General features: G+C 36.2%; 1 long non-coding RNA gene across 1 annotated transcript; it reads left to right on the top strand.

Moving 5' to 3' along the window:
• The first annotated feature begins 487 nt into the window (after nt 1–487).
• On the top strand, nt 488–7,233 carry LOC137249870 (uncharacterized). The gene is made up of 3 exons (XR_010952581.1): nt 488–703; nt 5,610–5,671; nt 7,124–7,233. It is a non-coding gene; the product is annotated as an uncharacterized lncRNA (long non-coding RNA).
• Nucleotides 7,234–7,708: the final 475 nt, after the last annotated feature.

The following is a 7,708-nucleotide window of genomic DNA, read 5'->3' as shown; positions in this document are numbered from 1 at the left end:
ATCTCTTCAGATTATGTTATTTTTTTAGGATTTGATATGAAAAAGCTGATAAAGTAGATTTTTAAAATGTTTGTTTCAAAATCAAGGGATCATATGTACATATATAGATTAAAAGGAAAAATAGTTGTTTTTGCGTGAGGTAAGTTAAACCCAAAATCTTTTATATTTATTTTTGCAGCGCAGAGCAAGCAAGACTACTAAAACCTGCAGAAGACGAAGTAAAACAGTATATGTACAGCGAGGAAGAGTTAACTGACCAATCGAGGCTTCAAGATCCTTCAAAGGCTCAAAAACCAACTTTGAGTTTAACGAAAGCTTTGCATTCAGGTGTGGTGCAGTGTGTATAACTGCACATCTTTATAATGGGTGCGAGCAAAGAGTTTGAGCAAATTTATAACTACTGCTGCCTACTCAAATCGCTACAAGTTATCTCGCAGACTTGTTTGTTAGCTTTTGGTGGCGCTGTCGTAAGTTAGTTGAGATTTTTCTTTAGCAATTTCCGATATGTTTATGTATACCTACTTTGCTGAGATTTTGGGTCATCATAGCGTACGTTGTGGTGAAGCATATTGGCGTTCTCAATGGTCTAATCATGCTATGCTCATACGAAAGGATATTAAAATTTTGCTTAGGAAACAGCAAGCGTGCTATAAAATTTACCGCAGATAATTTTTATGAAATGGATATTAAATTTTTGCAACGTGTAAGTAATTAAATTAAATTAAATTAGATTAAATTAAATTTACTTAAATTAAATTAAATTAAAAGTATGCATTGTTATAAATAATTTATTGAGCATACATATCGCACACCTAAATCGAAACAGTAATCAGTCAAAAAATTGACTGCATCCCCAATATGCGCTTATGCAATATTTTATTTTTTACAATACCTCTTCTAGCTGATTAGTTGTGCTATTAGTAAATTCATTATACAGTTCAGCAGGTATTGAATAGAAGGCCTGGAAGTACTCATAGGATTTTCGTGTTAGCTCCCTATTGGTTCAACTCTAGAGTCGACATATCCCGTGATTTTTGTGGAGCAACGTGATATGTGATTGTGTCTTTCAGTCACAGCGATTTTTATTCGTGACTGTGAATGAACAATGATAGAAAGGAAATCTGGTCAAAATCCTTGTACACATTATCCACTGCTAGTTGTCACATTAACAATAACATAATATTACTGTTAGGGCGCCATTTTACATAGCTTTTCAAGAGAGCATTTTAATGTTTCAATGAAAAAGATAAACTTCACATTTTTGAGCTAGATGTATGTAAATAAGTTGTATCTTAGTTGACTACTTAATATTCAAAGTAGTATTAATTTATTTAGAAGATACATAACAAACTAGACAGTTTGGCGCTTTTGCCAATTTTCAAATATTAATATAACTTAAGCTGTTTTTGGTACGCCTCATTTTTATACTCAGTTGAGCAGAGCTCACAGAGTATATTAAGTTTGATTGGATAACGGTTGGTTGTACATATATAAAGGAATCGAGATAGATATAGACTTCCATATATCAAAATAATCAGGATCGAAAAAAAATTTGATTGAGCCATGTCCGTCCGTCCGTCCGCCGTTAACACGATAACTTGAGTAAATTTTGAGGTATCTTGATCTGAACTCACTTTATATTGGTATAAAAAATGGCCGAAATCCGACCATAACCACGCCCACTTTATCGATATCGAAAATTACGAAAAATGAAAAAAAATGCCATAATTCTATACCAAATACGAAAAAAGGGATGAAACATGGTAATTGGATTGGTTTATTGACGCAAAATATAACTTTGGAAAAAACTTTGTAAAATGGGTGTGACACCTACCATATTAAGTAGAAGAAAATGAAAAAGTTCTACAAGGCGAAATCAACAGCGTTTGGAATCTTGGCAGGAATACTGTTAGTGGTATTGCATATATAAATAAATTAGCAGTACCCGACAGATGATTTTCTGGATCACCTGGTCCACATTTTGGTCGATATCGCGAAAACGCCTTCACATATACATCTAAGGGCCACTCGCTTTTAAAACCCTCATTAATACCTTTAATTTGATATCCATATCGTACAAACACATTCTAGAGTCACCCCTGGCCCACCCTAATGGCGATATCTCGAAAAGGCGTCCACCTATAGACCTAATGCCCACTCCCTCTTAAAATGCTCCGTAACACCTTTCGTTATTTACCCATATCGTACAAACATTCTAGAGTCACCCCTGGCCCACCCTAATGGCGATATCTCAAAAAGGCATCCACCTATAGACCTAATGCCCACTCCCTCTTAAAATGCTCAGTAACACCTTTCGTTTGATACCCATATCGTACAAAGATTCTAGAGTCACCCTTGGTCGACCTTTATGGCGATATCTCGAAAAGGCGTCCACCTATAGAACTAAGGATTACTCCCTTTTAAAATACTCATTACCACCTTTCATTTGATACCCATATCGTACAAACACATTCTAGAGTCACCCTGGCCCACCCTAATGGCGATATCTCGAAAAGGCGTCCACTTATAGACCTAATGCCCACTCCCTCTTAAAATGCTCAGTAACATCCTTCGTTTGATACCCATATCGTACAAACATTCTAGAGTCACCCCTGGCCCACCCTAATGGCGATATCTCGAAAAGGCGTCCACCTATAGACCTAATGCCCACTCCCTCTTAAAATGCTCCGTAACACCTTTCGTTATTTACCCATATCGTACAAACATTCTAGAGTCACCCCTGGCCCACCCTAATGGCGATATCTCGAAAAGGCGTCCACCTATAGACCTAATGCCCACTCCCTCTTAAAATGCTCAGTAACACCTTTCGTTTGATACCCATATCGTACAAACATTCTAGAGTCACCCTTGGTCCACCTTTATGGTGATATCTGGAAAAGGCTTCCTTCCACCTATAGAACTAAGGATCACTCCCTTTGAAAATACTCATTATCAACTTTTAATTTGATACCCATATCGTACAAACACATTCTAGAGTCACCCATATCGTACAAAGATTCTAGAGTCACCCTTGGTCGACCTTTATGGCGATATCTCGAAAAGGCGTCCACCTATAGAACTAAGGATTACTCCCTTTTAAAATACTCATTACCACCTTTCATTTGATACCCATATCGTACAAACACATTCTAGAGTCACCCTGGCCCACCCTAATGGCGATATCTCGAAAAGGCGTCCACTTATAGACCTAATGCCCACTCCCTCTTAAAATGCTCAGTAACATCCTTCGTTTGATACCCATATCGTACAAACATTCTAGAGTCACCCCTGGCCCACCCTAATGGCGATATCTCGAAAAGGCGTCCACCTATAGACCTAATGCCCACTCCCTCTTAAAATGCTCCGTAACACCTTTCGTTATTTACCCATATCGTACAAACATTCTAGAGTCACCCCTGGCCCACCCTAATGGCGATATCTCGAAAAGGCGTCCACCTATAGACCTAATGCCCACTCCCTCTTAAAATGCTCAGTAACACCTTTCGTTTGATACCCATATCGTACAAACATTCTAGAGTCACCCTTGGTCCACCTTTATGGTGATATCTGGAAAAGGCTTCCTTCCACCTATAGAACTAAGGATCACTCCCTTTGAAAATACTCATTATCAACTTTTAATTTGATACCCATATCGTACAAACACATTCTAGAGTCACCCCTGGCCCACCCTAATGGCGATATTTCGAAAAGGCGTCCACCTATAGACCTAATGCCAACTCCCTTTTAAAATGCTCAGTAACACCTTTCGTTTGATACCCATATCGTACAAACATTCTAGAGCCACCCCTGTCCCACCCTAATGGCGATATCTCGAAAAGGCGTCCACCTATAGACCTAATGCCCACTCCCCCTTAAAATGCTCAGTAACACCTTTCGTATGATTCCCATATCGTACAAACACATTCTAGAGTCACCCCTGGTCCACCTTTATGGCCATATTTCGAAACGGCGTCCACCTATAGAACTAAGGATCACTCCCTTTTGAAAATACTCATTAACACCTTCCATTTGATACCCATATCGTACAAACATATTCTAGAGTCACCCCTGGTCCACCTTTATGGCGATTTCGCGAAAAGGCGTTCACCTATAGAACTAAAGCCCATTCCCTTTTAAAATACTCATTACCACCTTTCATTTGATACCCATATCGTACAAACACATTCTAGAGTCACCCCTGGCCCACCTTAATGGCCATATCTCGAAAAGGCGTCCACCGATAGACCTAAGGCCCGCTCCCTCTTAAAATGCTCAGTAACACCTTTCATTTGATACCCATATCGTACAAACAAATTCTTGAGTCAGCCCTGGTCCACCTTTATGGCGACATCCCTAAATGGCGTCCATCCATAGATCTATGGCCTACTCTCTCTTAAAATACTCTTTAATACCTTCCATTTGATAAACATGTCATACAACCACATTCCAGGGTTACCCTAGGTTCATTTTCCTACATGGTGATTTTTCTTATTTTGTCTCCATAGCTCTCAACTGAGTATGTAATGTTCGGTCACACCCGAACTTAGCCTTCCTTACTTGTTTTCTTTGTATAACCAAACAAGCCGGACCCGTGCACATCTTGCGCGACAAATATAAAAGTTTAATATCAAATATCAACAGAAATCATCTATTCTATCAATCAAACATATATAAACTTACATGCGCTTGCGCTGCCATCTGGCGAATGTTAGCAACTGCCGGTAATGCAGTGTTAGTTCTAATCAAATATTCACAATAGTGCCATAGTACAAATTAATTTCTTTGTGTGCTCATAATCGTTAATTTTTAACAAATTATTTTAATAAAATATACCTAAACAAAAGCACTACGACCAACAATGCCCAAAGCTCGCTAACAGCCCGAATTCGCATCTTTACAACCAAAATTTTATTTATCGATTTGGTTTCCAAATAAGAGCGAAAAAGGGACCTGTACATAAAAGCCGCAATTAGAAATAATATATATGATGAAAGAGACCTTAATTCGCATCACAATACAATGATTTTGGTAACGATTTGAACATTTAACACTCTTCCCTTGAAAACCTATTAATTATGACAAGTTGTCAAGGAATGAAACTAAAACAGGTTAGAAAACCGAAACTAGAACGTTATTTTAATCAGTTTCACACTTAAGATATTGTCGCCGAAACAGGTACACGAATATTTACCCCCTCTCATGTAGTCTAATGCTTGGTTTTCACTTTGTCAAATTTGACCACAAACTTTGCCATATCAATGGAAACGGCATACAATCTCAAATGCATTTGCCGTATGTTTTGACTATAAAGTATGGCAAATTTGATATTCAAATTTCATTTGCTAATAATGCAACAGCGTGTGAAACAACGGGAAGCAAAAAAACAGGTTGTGAAATAGCTGACCACGCACTGCTTTATCGACTGTTATTGAGTAATGTGACATACAGTAACGCTTTTGACCCTAACTGACGACGGGGTCAGTTTGAGGCAGTTTTTATGTCAGTAATTTTGACCAAATGAAAGCCAAGCATAAGAATATATGCACGTTTTCTTTATATTATGCTAATTGTATATTTTTTTAAATTTTATTATATATTCTTAATTGCAGATAATAACTCAAGCATTCTCATTTTTCACATTATTACAAAAACTCGCAGCTAAAAATAAAAAGTAAGTTATAAAACGTATAGCTATGGACACCACACAATGCATCGTATAGTATTCTCTGTGTCACAACTATATAACTTGGCTCCGTTTGGCTTCTTGCAAGAACTTAAATGCTTACGATGGAACAACAGTAGAGACTAATTTCCAAAATTGCCGACTAAAACCAACGAAATTTGTTCTATTTGATTAAAAACTAGCATCGTTGAAATTTCACTATCTTTTCAATATCCATCTCACTCTCAATTTACCGCTCGCACTCTCACTCTTACACACACTTTTACTTTTACCCTCACCCCTACCTCCAATCCCAATCCTACGCTCTCGTATATGTATATGTACAATCACTACACCAAATATTTTCTAGAAGCTTGAATTAACTACGGGATACAGCGAACTTAAACGTTTCTTAGTAGGGAAGGGGCGTGGCACCTCCCATTTTTATATAAAACACACATACACACACATTTTTGTAAGAATGGGACAACATTACATTAAGTGTAACCAAAACGAAATCAAATAGAGCACATATTCTTGTAGAAATTTGCTTTTTGAAAATATGTAGCTCTGTGACCTTCGTATGTAACTCAATTCAAAATAAATTTTTTCGGATTTAAAAAAAAATTTGCGTAATTTGACAGCTTTTGGAAAGCATTGCTATTGGATCGATTTACAGAATAAGGCCCTTGCTTTGGTTCCTTTGAAAACATAACGAAAGAATTTATGATTTCATTTATCTTTAAAATTATAGTTAACAACATTGTTGACGAATCCTAAGTTTCGGGAATATTTCGTAGCCTTTCGGGCTTTGTTCTTGGACTGTTACATGATTTTTTGGGTCTACTTTGTTATTATTTTCGGGATTATTTCAATAACTACAGGTTTGGTTCGGTATAATTTGTAGATTGTTATTATTGGAATCATTTCAATACTCTTTAGGTATCATTTGTAGAATATTAGAGGACGAGCTGGAAATTATTTTCGGCACAACTTCAGAATTTTTCATAACTTCAAGATTGTATCTAGACAATAGCGAGTGAATAACAGAACACTTCTATTAATCGAGAGATTGAAACGTGATGTCATATATGTCATGTAATGACTGATTTTCTTCTGTATTAATATGCTTTAAGATTTCTACGAATAGGTTTTCCAAACTTCAAGATTTATATTTTTAAAACCATTTCTTACTGATGGCTTGGTTGGGGTACAAGAATTTGGGTCGAAGATATTATGACTCACCAATAAAATAATAACTGTAAGTTGGGCTATACTTTCTGAGCTAAAGGGGCCAATAGCCTTAGTGGTGAAGACAAATATCAACAATGAAATCAACAAAGCAATAATCAAATGAAAATTTAATCTGAACATAAAAATCTACATATTTTCGTTTTCATAAAAATTTTAACTTTTCACTTAATTTGAATAAAACGTTAAACTTTCTTATCAATATTGCAGGCGAACAAGATGTAAGGAAACACAAATAAAGGAAAACCAAAATACAACAGATTGCTACAAACGTCTCAGGCACGGTTTTGTAATAAATAAAGAAGTAGCATTTAGTATACAAAATCATAAAATCACATCTGCTTTTGTAGAAAAAGTTATTAATTAAAACCTGCTAATGGTAATTTCAACAACAAAAAATTTGATAAAACTTGAATCAAATGTCTTATATTTAAATATGTTTGAATGTGTGTTGTGCTTTGCGCATACCAGTGCTATCGTACAAAAGTTTCCACCTCACTGAGGCTGTCATTTAAAAAATGATTAAAACACTTGAGCAGACAATTTAAAAGCTCGTACATATGGGGCCTTCCATGGCAAATTATGCAACATACCAATATAGAAATGTCATAGTTTTAAAACGAGAAATCTTGAGGCAAGAAAATCAATCAGTACCTCAGATTTATATTCTCCTGTTCCAATCTGGAATAGATCCTGAAAAATTATTGAAATAATTACAATAATACTCCAAAATAATGCAGAAATGATTTTAAAATAGTTGTGGAACTATCCAAAAAATAATATCACACTCATCTA

Source organism: Eurosta solidaginis, chromosome 1, assembly GCF_040869045.1.
Source record: "Eurosta solidaginis isolate ZX-2024a chromosome 1, ASM4086904v1, whole genome shotgun sequence".
Lineage (NCBI taxonomy): Eukaryota > Metazoa > Arthropoda > Insecta > Diptera > Tephritidae > Eurosta > Eurosta solidaginis.
This window is presented reverse-complemented; position numbering and strand designations above follow the sequence as displayed.